The sequence below is a fragment of the Ranitomeya imitator genome, chromosome 1, assembly GCF_032444005.1.
Source record: "Ranitomeya imitator isolate aRanImi1 chromosome 1, aRanImi1.pri, whole genome shotgun sequence".
NCBI classification, from domain to species: domain Eukaryota; kingdom Metazoa; phylum Chordata; class Amphibia; order Anura; family Dendrobatidae; genus Ranitomeya; species Ranitomeya imitator.
This window is the reverse complement of record NC_091282.1, coordinates 730670456-730694432: the sequence shown is the minus strand read 5'-3', so window position 1 is coordinate 730694432 and position 23977 is coordinate 730670456. Positions and strand designations below refer to the sequence as shown.

Below are 23977 nucleotides of genomic sequence, written 5' to 3'. Positions count from 1 at the left end.
CCATTTTGGAAACTAGACGCCCCAAGGAACTTATCTAGATGCATAGTGAGCACTTTGAACCCCCAGGTGCTTCACAAATTGATCCGTAAAAATGAAAAAGTACTTTTTTTTCACAAAAAAATTCTTTTAGCCTCAATTTTTTCATTTTCACATGGGCAACAGGATAAAATGGATCCTAAAATGTGTTGGGCAATTTCTCCTGAGTACGCCGATACCTCATATGTGGGGGTAAACCACTGTTTGGGCACATGGTAAGGCTCGGAAGGGAAGGAGCGCCATTTGACTTTTTGAATGAAAAATTATTTCCATCGTTAGCGGACACCATGTCGCGTTTGGAGAGCTGCTGTGTGCCTAAACATTGGCGCTCCCCCACAAGTGACCCCATTTTGGAAACTAGACCCCCCAAGGAACTTATTTAGATGCCTAGTGAGCACTTTAAACCCTCAGGTGCTTCACAAATTTATCTGTAAAAATTAAAAAGTACTTTTTTTTCACAAAAAAATTCTTTTCGCCTCAATTTTTTCATTTTCACATGGGCAGTAGGATAAAATGGATCATAAAATTTGTTGGGCAATTTCTCCCGAGTACGCCGATACCTCATATGTGGGGGTAAACCACTGTTTGGGCACACGGCAGGGCTCGGAAGGGAAGGCGCGCCATTTGACTTTTTGAATGGAAAATTAGCTCCAATTGTTAGCAGACACCATGTCGCGTTTGGAGAGCCCCTGTGTGCCTATGCATTGGAGCTCCCCCACAATTACCCCATTTTGGAAACTAGACCCCCCAAGGAACTTATCTAGATGCATATTGAGCACTTTAAACCCCCAGGTGCTTCACAGAAGTTTATAACGCAGAGCCATGAAAATAAAAAATAATTTTTCTTTCCTCAAAAATGATTTTTTAGCCTGGAATTTCCTATTTTGCCAAGGATAATAGGAGAAATTGGACCCCAAATATTGTTGTCCAGTTTGTCCTGAGTACGCTGATACCCCATATGTGGGGGTAAACCACTGTTTGGGCGCACGGCAGGGCTCGGAAGGGATGGCACGCCATTTGGCTTTTTAAATGGAAAATTAGCTCCAATCATTAGCGGACACCATGTCACGTTTAGAGAGCCCCTGTGTGCCTAAACATTGGAGATCCCCCAGAAATGACCCCATTTTGGAAACTAGACCCCCAAAGGAACTAATCTAGATGTGTGGTGAGGACTTTGAACCCCCAAGTGCTTCACAGAAGTTTATAACGCAGAGCCATGAAAATAAAAATAAAAAATTATTTTCTCAAAAATGATCTTTTAGCCTGCAATTTTTTATTTTACAAAGGGTAACAGGAGAAATTTGACCCCAAAAGTTGTTGTCCAGTTTCTCCTGAGTACGCTGATACCCCATATGTGGGGGTAAACCACTGTTTGGGCACATGCCGGGGCTCGGAAGTGAAGTAGTGACATTTTGAAATGCAGACTTTGATGGAATGCTCTGTGGGCGTCACGTTGCGTTTGCAGAGCCCCTGATGTGGCTTAACAGTAGAAACCCCAGAGAGGGCGATAACCACAAAATTAAAGATTGTTCAAAAATTCAAATATTTGGGTATTCAGATTGCTCTTCCTCTAACTACCTTTGAGGAACTGAATTTAAGTCCATTAATGCAGAAAATTCGTACCAAGATTGCGGCATGGAACAAATTACATTTATCGGTGGTTGGTAGGGTGAACCTCTTAAAGATGATTGTAATGCCACAGTTGTTGTACGTGCTACATAACTCTCCCATTTGGATTACACAATGCAGATTCCGTAAGATTAGGTCTTTGTTTGGGGAATTAATATGGGGAGGAAAGAGTCCTAGGTTTAAACAGGAGATACTTCAGAGGGCCAAAACAGAGGGGGGTCTTGCACTTCCTAATCCATGGCTATACTTCTTAGCAGCACAGTGTCAACATCTCAAAGGATGGGGGGAGGAGGCAGGGAGTGTGCAAATACCTAATAGCTTGAGGTTCTTACTACAGGCAGACGTTTTGAGTGACAGTTTGGAGGGAGGACAATTCAAAAAAATGGGTTCACATGGGTGCACTATCAAATTAATTCACAGAGTATGGGAAAAAGTCAAACTCATTAGGGAAGTGAGTGGGTTCACCAGATTCTCGCCTATTTGGGACAACATTTATCTACCGGAATTTAGGCAGAGGGAGGGTTTTCACTTTTGGTCTGCAGCAGGTATTAAATGGCTGGGGCAGCTGATAAGTCAGGGCAGACTTAAAACATTTGAGGAGTTGCAGGAAGAATTTCAGTTGCCACGGTCTGAATTGTTCCAGTATAATCGTATCTCTCATGCTTATCAGGCACAGAATAAAAGGGGAGCCATAGTGGTACAGATTGATCTCATGATCGACTATATCCTTAAGAATAGCTGCACGAAGGGGGCGATTTCAGAAATATATGGGTTTCTACTTTTTTCTTTCCTGGAAAAATATCCCATCCGAGCCAAAGGGAAATGGGAAGCTGAATTGGGAATAATTGACAATGATAGATGGGAGTCGGTCCTAGAATATGTGCCCAAGATATCAATGAGTGAACCAGGCAGGCTATCACAGTTATTCGTAATCCATAGGGCCTATAGAACCCCTGACAGGTTGTTCAAGGCTGGGCTTAGGCAGAACTCGGACTGCCCTCGGTGCTCACAATCCCAGGCGGGGATATTGCATATGATGTGGCAGTGCCCTAGACTGTCCTCCTTCTGGATAGTTGTTTTAAATCGTATTGAACTGGTGTATGGATGTTCTGTCCCTAGGGTTCCACTGACTTGCATATTGGGATATGTGGAGGAAATTGTTACGGACAACATGTTTAAAATAGCTATTGCACGATTGTTATTCATTGCTAGGAAATTGATCGCCAAATTTTGGATTAGAGAGGAACCTCCAACAAGAAGAGACTTTCTTAAGCAAGCGGAGCATATACTTACTTTGGAGAAAAGTATCTACACCAAAAGGAATAAGCTGGACATCTTCCACAAGCTGTGGCAACCGTGGATGGACTTGAATTAGGATGATAAATGAGAATATAGGGAACCTAGTATTCAATGGAAATATAACGGATGTTTATTCAAATGGTTGTATGATGATGGGAAGTGGGGTGGCTCTGGCTGAGGTCTCGGGTTGGGCAGGGTGGGGGGGCTCTGGGTCGGGGGGGAAAAAGTTATCTGTAAATGTTTAATGAAACATTGCCATGAGAAATATTCTGATTGTTTATTCTTTGCGGATAATAAAAATCTATCTGATAAAAAAAAAAACAGTAGAAACCCCCCACATGTGACCCCATTTTGGAAACTAGACCCCGAAAGGAACTTATCTAGATGTGTGGTGAGCACTTTGAACCCCCAAGTGCTTCATAGAAGTTTATAATGCAGAGCCGTGAAAATAATAAATACGTTTTCTTTCCTCAAAAATAATTATTTAGCCCAGAATTTTTTATTTTCCCAAGGGTAACAGGAGAAATTGGATCCCAAAAGTTGTTGTCCAGTTTCTCCTGAGTACGCTGATACCCCATATATAAATTTTTCTAATGTTGCTAAACCGTTGACTGATTTGACCAAGAAGGGTGCTGATGTGGTCAATTGGTCTTCTGCAGCTGTAGAGGCTTTTCAGGAGTTGAAGCGTTGTTTTTCTTCTGCCCCTGTGTTGTGCCAGCCAGATGTTTCGCTCCCGTTTCAGGTTGAGGTTGATGCTTCTGAGATTGGAGCAGGGGCTGTTTTGTCGCAAAGAAGTTCTGATGGCTCGGTGATGAAGCCATGTGCGTTCTTTTCTAGAAAGTTTTCGCCTGCTGAGCGCAATTATGATGTTGGTAATCGAGAGTTGTTGGCCATGAAGTGGGCATTCGAGGAGTGGCGTCATTGGCTTGAAGGAGCCAAGCATCGCGTGGTGGTCTTGACAGATCACAAGAATTTGACTTATCTTGAGTCTGCCAAACGGTTGAATCCGAGACAGGCTCGATGGTCGTGTTTTTTCTCCCGTTTTGATTTTGTGGTTTCGTACCTTCCGGGCTCTAAGAATGTGAAGGCTGATGCCCTGTCAAGGAGTTTTGTGCCTGACTCTCCGGGTTTTCCTGAGCCGGCGGGTATTCTCAAAGAGGGGGTAATTTTGTCTGCCATCTCCCCTGATAGACCTGACCGTTGCCCAGCGGAGAGACTGTTTGTCCCTGATAGATGGACTAGTAGAGTTATCTCTGAGATTCATTGTTCAGTGTTGGCTGGGCATCCTGGAATCTTTGGTACCAGAGATTTGGTGGCTAGATCCTTTTGGTGGCCGTCTTTGTCACGGGATGTGCGTTCTTTTGTGCAGTCCTGTGGGACTTGTGCTCGGGCTAAGCCCTGCTGTTCTCGTGCCAATGGGTTGCTTTTGCCCTTGCCGGTCCCGAAGAGGCCCTGGACGCATATTTCTATGGATTTTATTTCGGATCTCCCTGTCTCTCAAAAGATGTCGGTCATTTGGGTGGTTTGTGATCACTTTTCTAAGATGGTCTATTTGGTACCCTTGTCTAAATTGCCTTCCTTCTCTGATTTGGTGCCATTGTTTTTCCAGCATGTGGTTCGTTTACATGGTATCCCGGAGAACATCGTTACGGACAGAGGTTCCCAGTTTGTTTTGAGGTTTTGGCGATCCTTTTGTGCTAGGATGGGCATTGATTTGTCTTTTTCCTCGGCTTTCCATCCTCAGACAAATTGCCAAACCGAGCGAACTAATCAGACTTTGGAAACAGTACATACTTACCTAACGCTGTCTGTCCTCCAGCGCTGTGCTCTGCACTCCTCCTGTACTGGCTGTGAGCACAGCGGCCGGAAAGCAGAGCGGTGACGTCACCGCTCTGCTTTCCGGCTGACCGACGCTCACAGCCAGTACAGGAGGAGAGCAGAGCACAGCGCTGGAGGACAGACAGCGTTAGGTAAGTATGTACTGTTTGTTTTTTTTACTTTTAGGATGGTAACCAGGGTAAACATCGGGTTACTAAGCGTGGCCCTGCGCTTAGTTACCCGATGTTTACCCTGGTTACCAGTGAAGACATCGCTGGATTGGTGTCACACACGCCGATCCAGCGATGTCCACGGGAGATCCAGCGACGAAATAAAGTTCTGGACTTTCTTCAGCGACCAACGATCTCCCAGCAGGGGCCTGATCGTTGGTCGCTGTCACACATAACGATTTTATTAACGATATCGTTGCTACGTCACAAAAAGCAACGATATCGTTAACAATATCGTTATGTGTGAAGGTACCTTAAAACCCCTAAAACCATTATATGTGCATCAGATCAGCTCTTCTGTTCAGAGCTACACACAAAATTAACAATTTTTTGATTTTCTCCTCATATCTGTTCGCTTGACCTGCAGCTAATGCACCAAGCTGGCAGACAGCCGCGGGCCACAATTCATGGGACCGCGAGCCACATGTGGCTCCCGAGCTACAGGTTGGGGACCCCTGCCCTAAGGCTATGTGCACAGGTTGCAGATTTAGATGTGGATAAACAGTGTTTTTTACCACACGGATTCGCATCAAGTCCGCAGTGTAGTACACAGCCAATGTTAATCTATGGGAAATGGAGATTTGTTGTGCACATGCTGTGGAAAAGCCGAATTACTCACTGGTAATGCTCTTTTAGTGAGCCCACGACAGCACCCCACTGGAGAGAGGGATCCGCCCTGCAGGAACAGGAAACCTACAGAGAAATAAAAGGGGGCGGTCCGCCTCTCCTCCTCAGTTTTGATTTCAGTGTACCCGGAGGACCGCCAGTATTAGGCAAATATCATTTCATTTTTCAAATTTTTTTGCTTATGTATGATTAAAAGAATTTTACTCAATAGTATGTACTATATTAATCTAGGGAGGGATGTAAGAGGGTGCTGTCATGGACTCCCTAAAAGAGCATTACCGGTGAGTAATCCAGCTTTTTACTCTTCGCCACGACAGCACCCCACTGGAGATCTTTCAGAGACCATCACCTAGGGGGGGACCATCGTGCTGAGGACAGTCCTGCCAAAGTCTAGGTCAGAAGTTGACGATAGGTCAAGCCTATAGTGATTATAGAAAGTAGAAGGATTTGACCAAGTTGCCGCCTTACATATAGTTTCAATTGGGACCTCTCCCCTTTCTGCCCAGGAGGATGCCATAGCTCTGGAAGTGTGCGCTGTTATGCCTTCCGGAGGGTTTTCTTTCCTCGCGGAATAAGCCAGTCTGATAGACTCTCTGATCCACCGGGATAAGGTGCTTTTTGTTACTCCATGACCCTTCTTGTGGCCCTGGAAGGGTATAAACAGAGCCTTACACTGTCGCCAGCTGCTGGTCCTTTCAATGTACTTTAACACTACTCTTTTAACATCTAGAGTGTGGTACTTCTGTTCTTCAGGAGTGGAGGGATTACTGAAGAAAGTGGGCAAGATTATTTCTTGTGACCTGTGGAATTTCTTTGCTACTTTGGGAAGGTAGCAAGGGTCTGGTTTAAGAATCAACTTATCCTGAAAGGTTAGCAGGAAAGGTGGATCTATAGAAAGAGCTTGGATGTCACTGATTCTCCTAGCCGAAGTCAGTGCTACCAAGAGGGCCGTTTTTAGTGATAGGCTTTTGATGGGTATTGAGTCTATTGGTTCAAATGGAGAGTCTGTTAGGGCTTGTAAAACTAAATTTAGATCCCAGGGTGGAATTCTAGGTATGTTAACTGGATTTATCCATTCGCAGGCTGTGATAAATCAGGATACCCATCTATCTCCCGCAATGTTATGGCCATAGAGGGCTCCTAGTGCTGAAACATGAACCTTTAAAGTGTTTACAGTTAAACCTAGTTCTCTCCCTTTTTGAAGAAATTCCAGGATAGATTGTATCGGAATTTCTGACGTGTTGGGAGATGTATGGAATTGTAGGAATTTCTTCCATATCCTTGTATAAATTTTTGTGGTGGAATGTTTCCTACTTTGGAGGAGTGTGTCAATCAATCCCTCCAAGAACCCCCTTAATTTTAGCATCTGCCTCTCAAATTCCAGGCCGTCAGATGGAGATTGTCCACTTGAGGGTGGAAAAACGGTCTCTGAAAGAGAAGGTTGGGTGTCGAGGGGAGGACCCAAGGGTCTGAGATCAACATGGTTTGCAGCCACGAGAACCATGGTCTCTTGGGCCAGAATGGAGCTATCAGTAGAACTCTCGCTCCTTCTTCTCTGATTTTGGGTATGACCTGTGGTAGTAATATGATCGGAGGAAAGGCGTATGCCAGACTGAACTGCCAAGGGGCTTGGAGAGCGTCCAGAATGTCCGGATGATCCGCTGGAGATAAGGAGGCAAATCTCCAGACTTTTTTGTTACTATGTCCTGAAAGATATGATGGTTTAGGCACCACTCCCCCTGTCTCAAGGTGTGTCGACTTAAGAAGTCTGCCTGCTGGTTGCTTTCCCCTCTTATGTGAAGCGCAGTAAGAGTATGTCAGGTGACTTTCTGCTAGATTCAAGATTTCTCCAGCAGAAGACATCAGAGTCTCTGATCGAGTGCCTCCTTGCCTGTTTAGATATGCCACTGTGGTGGTGTTGTCGGAAAGGATTCTGACGTCTTTTCCCCGAAGCTGTGGGAGAAAATGGTATAAGGCGTATTTTACTGCATTTAGTTCTTTAAGGTTAGATGAGTTGCAGCGTTCTTCCATGTCCCATAACCCTTGGCAAAAATCATTCCCCATATGAGCACCCCATCCGTGAGGACTGTCGTCAGTGGTTATGGTATGAGATGGCGTTATTACCCATGGAACACCACTCATCAAATGGTCTGAATCCAGCCACCACGTTAAGGAAGTTAAAACCTCCCGTGACAAGGTTATTTTTGCATTTAGGCGACCAAATAAACGTCTTTCTTCTTGTAAAATCTGGTGTTGCAGTGTTCGGGTATGATATTGAGCCCATTTCACTGCAGGTATACAAGAAATAAGGGATCCCAGCAATGACATAGCTTGTCTTAGGGATATACGTGGACTATTTATTGCAGCTATGACTTTGTGTCTGATGAGTAGTATCTTTACCTGAGGTAGAAGACACTTTTGAGTTATGGAATCTAGATGGAACCCCAAGAACGCTTGACGGGAAAGTGGATTAAGTCTGGATTTGTTGGTATTGATGATCCAGCCTAGATCCTGTAGAGAGGAAATTGCGTGAGCCAAGCAGTCAGCACATTGAGTAACTGAATTTCCTATGACCAAAAAGTCATCCAGGTAGGGTACAATTAATGTTTCTTTTTGGCGAAGATAGGCCATCACCTCTAGCATTATCTTGGTGAAGATCCTTGGCGCTGTAGAAAGGCCGAAGGGCATGGCTGCGTACTGGAAATGACGAATCTTGCCGTTGATTGTCACTGCTACCCTGAGGAATTTTTGGTATCTGTCATGAATAGGAAGATGATAATAAGCATTTTTTAGATCAATGCCCCCCATCATACAGTTTGGAAAGATGAGTTTTATAGTGGATCTAATGGATTCCATTTTAAATGTATGGTTTTCAATAAAGGAATTGAGTTTTTTAAGGTTTATGATTGTCCTGAATGAACCGTCGGGTTTGGAAATCAGGAATAAGGGAGAGTAGAATCCCCTACCTTCCTGTCCTTCAGGAACCTGGACTAAAACCCGTTTTGATAACAGGGTTTGAATTTCAAGCTCCAGAGCCTGTTGTTGTGCAGGCGAGCTGAGGGATGTTACAATATATGATTCGTGGGGAACACGAGAGAATTGTAATTTAATTCCATCTCGGACAATATTTAAAATCCACAAACTAGTTGTTATTTTTTTCCACTGGGTGGTGAAAAATTTCAATCTGCCCCCTACTGGTATATCCTCAGTATTTGTTCTCTTTTGGGGTCTTGTAAACATGGTACCTCTTTGTTTGTCCTCTTTAGCGGTCCATGTTGTTGACCTATCCGTTTGCCTCCTTTTGCCAAACGGTCTCATCTTAAAGGCCTTCCTGTAAAAGGGAATAGAGGAGTCAGGAAAAGCTTTTTTCCTGTCCTTTGCCTTTTAAGAGTATTTCGTCTAAGGTCTTACCAAAGAGGTACTCACCCTCACATGGGATTGCGCATATATTAGATTTTGACTGCGCGTCCCCTTTCCAGCTTTTCATCAATAGCGCTCGTCTTGCATTATTCACGAGGCCTGCAGATCTTGCTGCCAAACCGAGAGAGTCGGCAGATGCGTCCGCCAAAAAGGCTGCCGCCCCTCGTATTAAGGGGATGCCCGCCCGCAGTTTTTCTCTTGATACCTTATTCTCAATTTGCTGGTCTAACTGGTGAATTCAAATGAGCATTGACCGGGCAGCGCAAGTACTGGCTACTGCAGGTTTGAATATTCCTGTAGTCGCTTCCCAAGAATGTTTAAGGGATGATTCAACCTTACGATCCAAAGGATCGACAAGTAGTCCCACATCCTCCACAGGTAGAGTGGACTGCTTAGAGGTAGAGGCTACAGCTGCGTCAACCTTAGGGACTTTGGTCCATGTAAGAAGCTCTTCATCACTAAACGGATATTTTCGTTTTGATGCAGACGGTAAAAACTTCTTTGATCCTGTTTCTCCCACTCTCTTTTAATTAATGCTTTCACTGCTGGTATAACTGGAAAACATCTCCTCTTTCTCTCTGCTAAACCCGCGAACATTATGTCCTGTGTGGTTTGCGCACCCTGTGTTTCCTCACACCCCATGGTATTCCTAATTGATTTTACCAAATTGTCCACACTGTCTAAGGGAAAACATGAGCGTCCCTCGATCTCTGATGAAGATGATGATGGTGATGATGATAGGGAGGCTTCTGAAAGTACAGTTCGGTCACTTTCGGAGTCTGACACAGGTGTTGGTATTTTGGATCTACTTTTATGTGGTTTATCCTGGGCCATAGTTTTTAGTTCCTCCCTAATAATGGCACGTAAGTCCGTAATGGACACTGCTGCTCCCTGTGTCGTTTCCTTAAAACAGTCTTTACAAAGTTTTTTGGGGTATGAGTCCGGAAGGGGCTGGCTACACAAGGCACATTCCTTATGTTTCGTTTTTTGTCGCTTTTTAGTCTGATCGTAATAAGACATAGTGAGAGAAGGAGAAAAGAGAGAGGAGGGAGACAACGTCAGCTTAATAGGCAGAGTTAAAAACTCACCCAGTGAAGCAATTAGTACCGGATCAGAAGGCCGAGATCCTCTCCTGGATCCGTCGCTTTTACGAGCGGTCTCAGAGGATCCTCTGGTGTCATCTTTGGCGGGGGTACTTTTCCTTGCGCAGTGCGCATGCGCGAATCGACGCTTGCTCCCCGCTGCAGATCCGGCCTAGACGCCCCGGAAGTCAACCATCCACTTCCGGGGTAGTCTGTATTACGGCGGTCGGCGCATGCGTGGTCCAGGATTTTAGCACCGGACCGCAGTGGGAACGCTGCTGGTCTCCTTACCCGACTCCAGCCGGCCGAGGCTCCCCGCACTGCCGTACCGCACTCTGCAGATGATGCCGGGCGGCCCTCCCCGGACCTGGCCGTCTGCACAATCCTTCAGACGAGGAGGGAGCCGTCTAGCAGAACTCCCCCGACGCTGCTTCCAGGCTGCAGCCCCTGCCGTTCTCGTGGATACCGCACAGGCGGCATGCTAGCCCAGGTATGTCCTTGTAGAAGTCTTGTCGTTCCCGCAGGAACAGGAAACCTAAACTGAGGAGGAGAGGCGGACCACCCCCTTTTATTTCTCTGTAGGTTTCCTGTTCCTGCGGGGCAGATCCCTCTCTCCAGTGGGGTGCTGTCGTGGCAAAGAGTAAAAAATCCACACAGAAACGCAGCATTTTTTTTCTGCAGCATGTCAATTCTTTTTGCAGATCTGCAGCGTTTCTGCACCCATTGACTTCCATTGAGTCGGACACATCCGCAGCAAAACCGTAGATGTAAAAAAGATGTGCGGATTTGCTGCGGATGTGGATGCTAGAAACGCTGCAGATCAGGAGGAGGGAAGTGTGTGTGTGTGTGTCGGTCTCTGCGTGAATCTGTGTCTGTGTGCTTGGTTGTGTGTGTGTGTCTGTGTGTAGGCAGACATCGTCCGATGGGACTACTAATCCCATCCAGCTATGCCTGCTATAGTGACGCCATTAGCTCATGATGGGAAAGTAATCCCATCATCCGGCTAATGTGTTGAATGTTAAAAAAAAAAAAAAAAAAACACATACAGTACACATATAGTACATACTTACCATATACACCTAATCCACAAAGCCATCGATCATCTGCAAATAAAATTTAAATAATAAACAATATACTCCGTGTCTGACGTAATCCAATTAATAACGATTGTCCCACGACGATCTCCCGTGGAGAGCTGTCATATCAGCAGATGCGACTGCTCTCCAGGAGCTCTGGTGATACAATGACAGAGATAATCCTACTCACTGTATCACTCCACTGCTGACAGGTAAAGTGAACTCCGATGATACACTGCGGGAGGGTTATCTCCTGTCAGTGTGTCATCGGAGGCCCTATCAAGCCGTCACATCCGCTGATGTGACCACTCTATAGGGGAGATCGTCGTGGGACACTCTTTATTAAAGAGGGACTACTTCGGAACAGGGAGTATTTGTGTTTGTTTGGTTTTTTAAATTTTTTGCAGGTGATCGATGGCTTCCATTGATTTAGGCATGGAATAGAAATTATGAAAAAATGAGTAGTTTTTTATTTCATTAAAATACTTTTTTTCTGGTGTGTCTTTTTTTTGTACCCATTAATAACGATGACATTAATCCCTTATTACCCCATATGTCACCGCTTCAGGGCAGTGGGAAGAGAGAGGATAAGTGCCAGAATTGGCGCATCGTACAGATGCGCCATATCTGGGGTGGCTGGGTACTGGTATTTTTAGCCAGGTGGGCCAATATCCATGGCCCCTTTCTAGGTTATGAATATCAGCCCTTTCTGGCTATAAATTATAGGGGGACCCCACATCATTTTTTTATTTTATTTTAACCCCTTTACCCCCAAGGGTGGTTTGCACGTTAATGACAGGGCCAATTTTTACAATTCTGACCACTGTCCCTTTATGAGGTTATAACTCTGGAAGTCTTCAACTGATCCTGATGATTCTGACACTGTTTTCTCGTGACATATTGTACTTCATGGTAGTGGTAAAATTTCTTTGATATTACCTGCATTTATTTGTAAAAAAAAACTGAAATTTGGCGAAAATTTTGCAATTTTCCAACTTTGAATTTTTATGCCCTTAAATCACAGAGATATGTCACACAAAATTCTTAATAAGTAACATTTCCCACATGTCTACTATACATCAGCACAATTTTGGAACCAAAATTTTTTTTGTTAGGGAGTTATAAGGGTTAAAAGTTGACCAGCAATTTCTCGTTTTTACAACACCATTTTTTAGGGACCACATCCCATGTGAAGTCATTTTGAGGGGTCTATATGATAGAAAATAACCAAGTGTGACACCATTCTAAAAACTGCACCCCTCAAGGTGCTCAAAACCACATTCAAGATGTTTATTAACCCTTCAGGTGTTTCACAGGAATTTTTGGAATGTTTAAAAAAAAATTAACATTTAACTTTTTCACAAAAAATTTACTTCAGCTCCAATTTGTTTTATTCTTCCAAGGGTAACAGGAGAAAATGGACCCCAAACGTTGTTGTACAATTTGTCCTGAGTACACCGATACCCCATATGTGGGGGTAAACCACTGTTTGGGCGCATGGCAGAGCTTGGAAGGGAAGGAGCGACGTTTGACTTTTCAATGCAAAATTGACTGGAATTGAGATGGGACACCATGTTGCGTTTGAGAGTCCCTGATGTGCCTAAACACTGAAACCCCCCACAAGTGACACCATTTTGGAAAGTAGATCCCCTAAGGAACTTAATCTAGATGAGTGGTGAGCACTTTGACCCACCAAGTGCTTCACAGAAGTTTATAATGCAGAGCCGTAAAAATAAAAAATCTTATTTCTTCACAAAAATGATCTTTTTGCCCCCAATTTTTTATTTTCCCAAGGATAAGAGAAGAAATTGGACCCCAAATGTTGTTGTGCAATTTGTCCTGAGTATGCCAATACCCCTTATGTGGGGGTAAACCACTGTTTGGGCGCATGGCAGAGCTCGGAAGGGAAGGAGCGCCATTTGACTTTTCAATGCAAAATTGACTGGAATTGAGATGGGACACCATGTCGCGTTTGGAGAGCTCCTGATGTGCCTTAACATTGAAACCACCCACAGGTGACACCATTTTGGAAAGTAGACCCCCTAAGGACCTTATCTAGATGTGTTGTGAGAGCTTTGAACTCCCAAGTGTTTCACTACAGTTTTTATAACGCAGAGCCCAGTTTTGTATTTTCCCAAGGATAACAAGAGAAATTGGACCCCAAAAGTTGTTGTCCAATTTGTCCTTAGTACGCTGATACCCCATATGTGGGGGGAACCACCGTTTGGGTGCATGGCAGAGCTCGGAAGGGAAGGAGCGCCGTTTGGAATGCAGACTTAGATGGAATGGTCGGCAGGCTTCACATTGCTTTTGCAGAGCCCGTAATGTACCTAAACAGTAGAAACCCCCACACAAGTGACCCCATATTGGAAACTAAACCCCCAAGGAACTTATCTAGATGTGTTGTGAGAGCTTTGAACCCCCAAGTGTTTCACTACAGTTTATAACGCAGAGCCGTGAAAATAAAAATTATTTTTTTTGTCACAAAAATTATTTTTTAGCCCACAGTTTTGTATTTTCCTGAGGGTAACAGGAGAAATTGGACACCAAAAGTTGTTGTCCAATTTCTCCTGAGTACACTGATACTCCATATGTGGGGGGAACCACCGTTTGGGTGCATGGCAGAGCTCGGAAGGGAAGGAGCGCCGTTTGGAATGCAGACTTTAATAGAATGGTCTGCAGGCGTTACATTGCATTTGCAGATCCCCTGATATACCTAAACAGTAGAAACCCCCACAAGTGCCCCCATATTGGAAACTAGACCCCCCCAAGGAACTTATCTAGATGTGTTGTGAGAACTTTGAACCCCCAAGTGTTTCACTACAGTTTATAGCGCAGAGCCGTGAAAATAAAAAATCATTTTTTCCCAACAAAAAGGGTTTTTTAGCCCCCCAAATTTGTATTTTTCCAAGGGTAACAAGAGAAATTGGACCTCAAAAGTTGTTGTCCAATTTGTCCTGAGTACGCTGATAACCCATATGTCGGGGTAAACCCCTGTTTGGGCGCACGGGAGAGCTCAGAAGGGAAGGAGCACTGTTTTACTTTTTCAATGCAGAATTGGCTGGAATTGAGATCGGACGCCATGTCGTGTTTGGAGAGCCCTTGATGTGCATAAACAGTTGAAACCACCAATTCTAACTGAAACCCTAACCCAAACACACTGCTAACCCAAACACACCCCAACCCTAACCACACCCCTAACTCCAACACACCCCTAACCCTAATCCCAACCATAACCCTAACCACACCCCTAATCCCAACTCTAACCATAACCCTAACCACACCCCTAACCCCAACATGCCCCTAACCCTAATCTCAACCACACCCCTAACCCCAACCACACCCTTAACTCCAACACACCCCTAACACGGTGTCAAATCAGCGATCTGACAGGCAGGGCTTCAGGCTTACTGCTCTGAGCAGGTGCTGGCAAGCCACCTCCGTGCAGGACCCGGAAGCAGCTTCGTGGCCATTTTGGATCCGGGCCTGCAGGGAGAAGGAGGTAGAAGACCCTCGGAGCATCGCGATCACATCGCCTTGTACCGAGGGTCTCAGGGAAGCATGCAGGAAGCCCCCTCCCTGCGCGATGCTTCCCTATACCGCCGGAACACTGCGATAATGTTTGATTGCGGTGTTCCGGGGGTTAATGTGCTAGGAGCAGTCCGTGACCGCTCCTGGCACATAGTGCCGGATGTCAGCTGCAATAGTCAGCTGACACCCGACCGCGATTGGCCGCTCTCCCCCCGCGAGCGCGGCCGATCGCATATGACGTACTATCCCATTGGTGGTCATACGGGCCCACCCCACCTCGATGGGATAGTACGTCATATGTCAGAAAGGGGTTAATAGCCAGTAAAGGGTAAATATACAGCTGCGGGCTGAGATTCATAGCCTGGGAAGCTCCATGGGTATTAAACCCTTCCCAAGCTACAAATATTGGCTCCGGCCGTCGGCTTTCCCTCTCTGGTGCAGAAAATTGCGTGGGAGCCCACACCATTTTTTTTAAAAATTAAAGATATATCTATCTATCTATCTATCTATCTATCTATCTATCTATCTATCTATCTATCTACCTGTCTGTCTGTGTGTAAACACTATTCTTCCATGGAGTATGTAAAATAAGAGGTTGGACAAAGAAATTACATCACAATTCTTTTTTTTTTTTAATAATAGCTCTTTATTTAGGTTACAAAAATGCGTACAAATCCTCATAAAAAAAACACATCAAATCCGCATCAAAAACGCGTCAAAGCACATCAAAAACGCGTGGATTTTTACCTGCATTTTCTGCCAAGAGGTGCAGATTCTGTGCAGAAAATTGTGCAGTCAAATCTGCAACATGTGCACATACGCTGTGTTCGGCTTTTTCCAGCTGCTCCATAGAGAATCAATAGATCAATCCTGGGCCCCATCCTGGTATATATATCCATCATCCTGGTGTATACATATCCTTTATCCTGGGCCCCATCCTGGTATATATGGCCCCATCCTGGTATATATATCCCCCATCCTGATGTATACATATCCTTTATCCTGGGCCCCATCCTGGTATATATGACCCCATCCTGGTATATATATCCATCATCCTGGTGTATACATATCCTTTATTCTGGGCCCCATCCTGGTATATATGGCCCCATCCTGGTATATATATCCCCCATCCTGGTGTATACATATCCTTTATCCTGGGCCCCATCCTGGTATATATGGCCCCATCCTGGTATATATATCCCCCATCCTGGTGTATACATATCCTTTATCCTGGGCCCCATCCTGGTATATATGGCCCCATCCTGGTATATATATCCCCCATCCTGGTGTATACATATCCTTTATCCTGGACCCCATCCTGGTATATATGGCCCCATCCTGGTATATATATCCCCCATCCTGGTGTATACATATCCTTTATCCTGGGCCCCATCATGGTATATATGGCCCGATCCTGGTATATATATCCCCCATCCTGGTGTATACATATCCTTTATTCTGGGCCCCATCCTGGTATATATGGCCCCATCCTGGTATAAATATCCCCCATCCTGGTGTATACATATCCTTTATTCTTGGCCCCATCCTGGTATAAATATCCCCCATCCTGGTGTATACATATCCTTTATTCTGGGCCCCATCCTGGTATATATGGCCCCATCCTGGTATAAATATCCCCCATCCTGGTGTATACATATCCTTTATTCTGGGCCCCATCCTGGTATATATGGCCCCATCCTGGTATAAATATCCCCCATCCTGGTGTATACATATCCTTTATTCTGGGCCCCATCCTGGTATATATATCCCCTATCCTTGTGTATCCATATCCTTTATTCTGGGCCCCATCCTGGTATATATGGCCCCATCTTGGTATATATATCCCCCATCCTGGTGTATACATATCCTTTATTCTGGGCCCCATCCTGGTATGTATGTTCCCCATCCTCGTATATTTTGCCTGTTCTGCTGCTGCCGTTCTTTAAAGCATATAAAAAAAATAAACCATTATACTACCCTCTACCCCCATCCCAGTGCATCAGCCCCTTTTGAAGCAGGTAGCTTACTGCAGTGTGCAAGTAATGGCAGCGCATGATGTCACTGCCATGTGCCCCCAGTCACATGCACGTCGACGTCATTTGCTGGCCTCTGATTGGCTGGCAGTGTGTATTGCCGCACAAGGACCCGACGTGTCTCTGCACCGCAACACACTTTGGCTGAATGTGCTCCCGAGAATGGACATCTAATTGAAGTTTGAGCGGGCCTCAGCCTCACGGGCTGCTGTCATTACCGCTGTCCGCTGTCGTTACACCGTTTGGCACATAGTCCTAGCCACTCTGTTAGCAAACTAAGGAGTAGAAGTGGCCACCACTTTGTGTAATTTGTATTAGAGCTAATGAAGAAGATCAGTCTGGCTTGGACATGGTGCATCACAAAAAATGTGCGTAACTGGTTTACATCTACTGGTCCGTTTTTCCAGTTAGACCATTTTGATCACTGAAGCCCATAGTCCGTCAAAATGATATAATCAGCAATCGCTGTAATATTCCAGCCAGGGTAAAAGGGATTTTAATGTAGTTTAGAGCAAGGCAATATTATATCTAATAAAATATCTCGTCATCTTTGGCCGATAACATTTCCTCATAAATTACTTCTGTAGAGGATGAAATCAACTTAATCTATAAATTATTGAAAATATAGCAAATGATATGTCTGCATCACACGCGCTGCACTGCAGGGAAACATCGCGTTCTGCATTTTTCTCTTCTAAAGTTCATTTCACGAGGAAGAGCAGCATAAAAGATCGAAGATATTCAAACAGCAGCAGAAAAGATCGAAGATATTCATTGTTGGAGTGGAGAATAATCACAAAAGGAATTTTGCGGGGGGAAAAACCCTGATCATCACTGTGTTAAATCCCTGGGATTGAGGTTAATTGAATATTAATAGATCAAGTTGGTAGTGAAAGAAGGAAAACAGAATGCGGCTCCTGGAATCAATGTAAGTAAATGAAGTGCTTGCTACTAATTTTTCAGCAGGAGCCAACAGGGAACTATTGATTGCTCAGCCAATTCTATGCTCAGTCATTAACATCTAAGGGCTATTTATAAAAAAAAATGTAGAATTAAAACTTGCGCTAATGATTTCATTTATTCTTCACCACTAATGCTAAGTGCACTTAGGAAAAAGTGGAAAAAGCTCTCGGCACATACTTTAACATTCTCTTCGGCTCACATTCACCAGACCGAGGCCAAAAAGTGTCGTCTAAGCCTCAGTCTGCTGCTTCCTCCACAGAGGGTGACTGTAAACCAGTGTTCCCCAACTCCGGTCCTCAAGAGCCACCAACAGGTCATGTTTTCAGGATCTCCTTAGTATTGCACAGGTGATGGAATTATTGCCTGTGCAGGTGATGCAATTATCACCTGTGCAATACTAAGGAAATCCTGAAAACATGACCTGTTGGTGGCTCTTGAGGACCGGAGTTGGGGAGCACTGCTGTAAACGTACACTGTGCAATATACTTGCACTTTGATTTTTTGCAATGGTCCCTATGCTGAATACCATGTCATCAATGTAGACTGTGGTCACCTCAGGATGATATACGCTCATCAATGGCCCCAAATACAGCTGGACATAAGTTCTTACCTTATTCCCATAGGCCTCCTTCACATTGCAAGGGATGGCTGGCCTAGAAAACCCACTTTTATAAGAGTTGGAGGTCTCAATGGGGACAGAGATGAGAATACTTGCCAAAAGTGTGCCTTGCTTTGGATGACTTGTGCCCATTGATTTGAATATGTCTTGTGTACCGCTTAAAGGATTTGTATGGTGAAAACAAGTTGTGACCTATCTGCAGGATAGGTGACATTATTAATCGGTGGGACTTACACTGATCGGTAGAACGGGGCATTGTTATTCCTGTTACAGTGGAGCAGCGGCATGCATGCTCTACAGGCGCTCCATTCATTCCATATGAGGCGACGAGTGCTGTGCTCAACTTTTTTCCCTAGCCCCATAGAGTGTGAATGGAGAGGGTATCGGGCATTCGACCTGCCACTCCATTTTCTAACAGGGATAACAGTTTCCTGCCTAGGATAAAAGCTCATCAGTTCTTCCATTTGGTGTAGGTCCCAGTGGTCGGAGCCTTGCCATTCAGTAACCAGAGGATGGGCTTGTGCCATCGACTGTATTTATCGGTCCGACAAAACCTTAGATCACATTTAGACCAATGTTATAAGATGGGGCCGTGCAAGTCACTCGGCCATGCAAGTCAATGAGTCCATGGAAAACATTGGGCCGCACTCAGATGACATCTGAGTTCAGTGCAATTTCCACAGACTGACAAAGTGAAGAAGGTAGAGACATTTTCTCCATATACGAGAAAATCGGATCACACTCTGATCACAGTTTGATCATTAGCATAATCGGCCTGATTATCTCAGATGAGAACATACAGTTGTGTGACCTTAGCCGATAGGTGAACTTGGTTTTATTGGACAGCCCCTTTAATTTCATTGTAGTGCTGCAAGTAAATTTTGGCAGATATAGGGCCTTATTCATTATTGCATCTGTGCCTATTTTTGTGTCGTTTTTCATATTACGAGGCTGTTTTTTTTTTGCGGCACATTCATATTTTAAGTTGTGCCTATTTTTAAGTCTATTTTCTTTTTGGTTGTCTGTTCTTTCCTCTGTTTGCCATTGCTGTTTTGGGCATGGTTTTTGAAATCCAGATGTTTGTCGCCGATTCGCTATTTTTTTTTGCCCAAAATAGTCGCAACTGGAGTGATTTTTTTTTCTACCACAAAAAGGTTAAAATGAAAATTAAAGAACATTTTTTATTTTGGGCCAAATTCATGAATCCTCATTTTGCATAATTTGACACAAAAGAAAAATGGCAATGAATCCAACAGCACAAAATAAAAGAAGAGTGACTTTACGAAAACATTTTCTCTAAATTCAGGAGCAATCAGCATACACTGCATGTGACCCAGCATTACAGCACCGCGATGTACATAGAGTGGTAACCCGGCATCTCATTACATTACATTATGAATGTGAATCATTGGAGCTATCCTTTCCATCATACCCTGCGAGAAGTATGCCCCATGCTGTGCTCTTGTAAACTACCTGATGGGGAAGAAGTATATTGTGTAATGCATCTACAATTGTGGCGCAGATCGTTTTATAATTGTGTTGCAGATTGCTCTATAATTGTGGCGCAGATCGTTTTATAATTGTGGCGCAGATTGTTCTATAATTGTGGCGCAGATTGTTCTATAATTGTGGCGCAGGTTGTTCTATAATTGTGGCGCAGATTGTTCTATAATTGTGGCGCAGGTTGTTCTATAATTGTGGCGCAGATTGTTCTATAATTGTGGCGCAGGTTGTTCTATAATTGTGGCGCAGATTGTTCTATAATTGTGGCGCAGGTTGTTCTATAATTGTGGCGCAGATTGTTCTATAATTGTGGCGCAGGTTGTTCTATAATTGTGGCGCAGATTGTTCTATAATTGTGGCGCAGATTGTTCTATAATTGTGGCGCAGATTGTTCTATAATTGTGGCGCAGGTTGTTCTATAATTGTGGCGCAGATTGTTCTATAATTGTGGCGCAGGTTGTTCTATAATTGTGGCGCAGATTGTTCTATAATTGTTTCAGACTATTCTATAATTGTGGCGCAGATTGTTCTATAATTGTGGCGTAGATCGTTTTATAATTGTGCCGCAGATTGTTCTATAACTGTGACGCAGATGGTTCTACAATTGTGTCGTAGATTTTTCTATAATTGTGGTGCAGATCATTCTATAATTGTGGCGTAGATCGTTTTATAATTGTGTCGCAGATTGTTCTATAACTGTGGCGCAGATGGTTCTACAATTGTGTCACAGATTTTTCTATAATTGTGGTGCAGATCGTTCTATAATTTTGGCGCAGATCGTTCTATAATTGCAAGCAGATGTAGAAGTAAAAGATACTTTTGGTTGTTTGTGTTAAAGAAAATTTACCAGATCAGTGGGTAAATCTATATTTATACAGAATACTCTGAGCACTCTTGGCAGGAAGCCTCCTAGTTTCCATGACATAATTGGTTTGTCTTACCTATGGGGTTACTGAAGGTCAACAGATGGAAGAAGAATGGAAGGGCAGTCTCTCATCTAAGTGTCATGATGAGGACGAACTCATATCAGTGTAACTTTTTGCTGCCTAAACGATTCTTTACCTTGGGTGGGAGGAGTGAAAGCCAAACGTCCTGTACAATGCCATGTGGGAAATACGGTAGGTCCTTTACTCAAGCCAAGCAGTATATCCATTGACTTTCTAGTCAAGTCAGTGATGCTGTGATGGGAGGAAGGGGGGCTGAAAGATAAAGATACAATGACATGTACTGTATGCCAGGTTCAGACGAGCATATGACAAATCATCTGATTTTCACACAGAAAAAATAAACAATTTTCATCCGTGTTGTCATCCACATTCCATACTTGTATGCTTATTGTATATCCATGTGATATCTGTTTTTACACATCAACATGAAAAAATGTGTAAGAACAAATACAGTTTCCTATGATAAGAATGGCTCTGTATCCATAAAAAGCGGATTTTAATGTATGGAGCAATGATATGATTAGTAGAGTTGAGCGAATTTGTTCGGACTTGGGTCTGAATACTATCGGCAGCAAATATTGTTTTTGCAATATTCGTTGAACACAGTCGAACGTCATTAGAGTCAATGGGAGTAGAAATTACCAAATATGTTCAGAACCGATCATCAAACATAAATTCGGCACGAATAGTGTACCAATATGGCACGAATATGGCAAATTCAGATTCGGCGACCAAATCCGAACAAATTCACTCAACTCTAATGATTAGTGTGTTAGTAGTATTTGAGATCAATATGGAGTCATTTACTTTGTCAGTGTGTGGCACTGCCACCCAGGCACTTATCATTCTTGGTGGTAGCAGCACTAACTCGCATTGTTATTTAGACAACTTCATGGGAGTAAACTGTATGAAAGTACTCCCTATATGGATCGACAGAACATCTGCCATGGGTACAGTCCAACACGAAACGGGCACTGCACCACAACTGTTACAAACCAGATCCCTACACTCTTCCTGCCAAAAAAAGTCAATATATTTTCAATTCTAAAGCACTGCTGATTCCCTTATTATAACCAAATGGGTGTTTGGAGCTGACACCTGACAACAAGGATTTCTCAGCAGAAATAGAAAAAGGTAGAAAGTGTATTTGGGCACCATTCTGGAAGCCTTTTCAAAGCTGGACACCTTTATCGATAATTGGTAACCTAACTAAAGGGTTATTCCCATCTCTGGGAATAAGAGCTACTAGACCCTGGCCTCTAGTGGTGGAGTTACAAAAACGGTTCAGTGCAGCTGTGCTGTGCTGTTTGCATATATTCCAGAGAAATGAACAGGAGTTACGGAAATGGCTTGGCTGGCAGCAACATGGTTGGCGAAAATATGTTATTACGAGATACACATCTCTCTTTCTGTAACTCCAATTGTTTTTTCATTAGCCTCACCTGGTGGGGTGGATTCTGCAAAGTCCGGGTTGGCACATGGGCAATGAGCATCGGTGCAGCAGGGGCAGGTAAGGTAAGCGGGAAACATGTAGGAGAGGTACTGGAGACCATGGATGGATAGGGAACCGGGAAGCAGGTAGAAGAGGTCCTGAAGACCATAGGCAGACAGGAGCATGGGAACAGGTGTCAGAGGTCCTGGATACCTCAAGCGGACAGGAGATCGGGAACAGATATAAGAGGTCCTGGAGACCACAGGCGGAGATGAGCCGGAGAACAGGTAGCAGAAGTCCTGGAGTCTAGGAACAGGTAGCAAAAGGTCCTGCAAACTACAAGTGGACAGAAGACCAGGAACAGGTGGCAGAGGACCTGTAGACTACTGGTGGACTGGAGTCTGGGAACAGGTAGCAGAGGTCAGAGAGGCTGCAGGCACACGGGACTCCATAATTCTTAAAAGTCTTACTGCCAAAACAGATATGTTATATAGGTCCAGGCAGCTGATCACATGAGATCACGCCATGCCATTTGCAAAGTTTGATGTGGAGCACAAGAGAATTCAGCAGACTGGGGTGAAGGGAGCAAAGCTCAGATCAGTTGCGTAACAGCCCATCTGGTGGCCGGTACAAATAAACAGGTATTCTGATTTCAGCCATTAAAAGGCAAAGAAGGGAATGCCCTTTTATTTTTATCAATTTACCAAAATCCATTCCTCCTATTCTCCCAAATAATCATCTTTTTATGGAGAGCTCTTTCATATGTGAGTGACTGCTGTAAACCTGCCTGGAACATAATATTACTGTTTATACAAGAGGATGATTATTCCACAGTGAGCGCTATGTCACAACCGTATTTAAGGTCTTCAATAGCCTCGGGGTATTATTAACAAAAAGAACATCTCTGCAATATTAAATATTAACAGAACGCTAATATCTTCTTCAAAAGTGAGATGGAAAGCCTCGAGCCTGCAGAAGACACTGCCTCTGTATCACAATGAGAGCTTTTCAGCATAATCATGTTTTTGCATTTAGTGAAATGATAGTGTGTCCCAGTGGGACGCACAGGAGTCTCATCCCCCCCAAAGGCTTGCATGGCATTGATATTGAGTAAACTAATTTACGCTAAGTGTGTGGCTTTTTCTCTTCTCCACATGGTTTTCGTGCTTGTCTAGATTTGTTAGCACCACAGCTGTGATCAGAATTGACAGCACAAGGACATGAAGAGTTAATATCCCCTAAGGTAGGATTCGTGCCCCTTAGGCTTTATGTACAATGCCATATTTCCTGCACGCATTGTGTTGTAAGGAGCTATAATACTGGACACGGTCTCTACTGTACCTCCCTATGCCTCTAATTTCATGGTAGTTGAGACTTTAGGTTTTTGTTTAGGTCAGAGTCCAACTAAAAGAAAAACAATAGTAAAATAGGTATATTCCATCAAATGATGAAGATAATATTAACTAAAAGAAATCTAATATACTGAACAGAGTTTACCCATGGCAACTAATGACATTTTTTTCCCCAAAAACTTATGCAAAATGAGAGAAGCAATTGGGTTCCAATGGGCAACATCTATTTTCTGACTTGCTAACTTTTTGACATTCTCATCCGGTAAGGTAATGATCGTGGAGTTTTTTCCCATGTTGCCATACTCATTTTCAGGAATTGCCCAACAACACCTCTTCCATGCCCCCATTTAACGACAGAGCATTCAAGGGTCATGCACATT

General features: G+C 43.9%; 1 protein-coding gene across 2 annotated transcripts in view; it reads left to right on the top strand.

The window, feature by feature from the left end:
• The window catches only part of ARMH4 (armadillo like helical domain containing 4), a 255572-nt gene that overhangs the window by 161850 nt on the left and 69745 nt on the right, over nucleotides 1–23977 (top strand). The gene's annotated exons all lie outside the window — the stretch shown is intronic.